The following is a 900-nucleotide window of genomic DNA, read 5'->3' on the forward strand; positions in this document are numbered from 1 at the left end:
TCTAGAGGAGAAGATCTCGAGGCCATCTTCTTTTCAGACGACTAAGAGTATTATTAGGTAATGAAGGAGAAGCCAGGTTAGAAACAAGTGGATTTGGGTGGTTGAGAAGTTTATTATGGAAGGAACGGTATCTGGTTCTGGCCACTCCGTATGTCCAGATAGGCCTTATAATAGTCATGTAGATCAGTCTTTTGTAATGGATTGGCAATTTAGACCGTTTGTCTAGTAAATGTTGCAAAAGTTGGAATCTACGAGCAGCTTCTTGTCTTTTTAGTCTTGTATGAGGATTCCATGTCAGTCGTATTAAAATAATAAAATTGAGCCCCTTATTAAAATAAATAAAAATTGCAATCTTAAATAATTGAAGATCATTAAATTTATGTATTATTCGTTTTTTTTAAATATTTAAAAAACATATATCAGAACTAAAATTCCACAGTCTCTGACAAAAATCTGAGGTTTTGCATGACTGGGACTCTCCAAACATTTATGTTTGATATGGCTGTTAATTTTTGCTTTTTAAGGGACCCTATTATATTAGTATTCCTGCCAACTAAATTCTGAGAAACGGAAGAACCAAATTCTTTTCTAACAGATCTATCCAATCATCAAATCCCGTCTTCTGTCCACCCAATTCCGGAACAATAACAATTGAAGGTTTCAAAAAAAGCTTTATATATTTTCTATATTTTATTTCTATAATTTTAAATACACCAGTAGTAATTATATCGTTTCATTTATTACTTTTTAGTTTAATTCTATTTGATTTTTAATCATTTTTTTTTCTTTTTATTTACTATCAGATGTCATATTATGTTTTATGATATGACAAGTGGTTTCATTTTATTTGTTTTATCATTATTTTATATATTCTGTTAATTATGGTTGTTTAATTGTATA

This window comes from Halyomorpha halys, unplaced genomic scaffold, assembly GCF_000696795.3.
Source record: "Halyomorpha halys isolate HHAL.00 unplaced genomic scaffold, Hhal_1.1 Scaffold115.1, whole genome shotgun sequence".
NCBI lineage: Eukaryota > Metazoa > Arthropoda > Insecta > Hemiptera > Pentatomidae > Halyomorpha > Halyomorpha halys.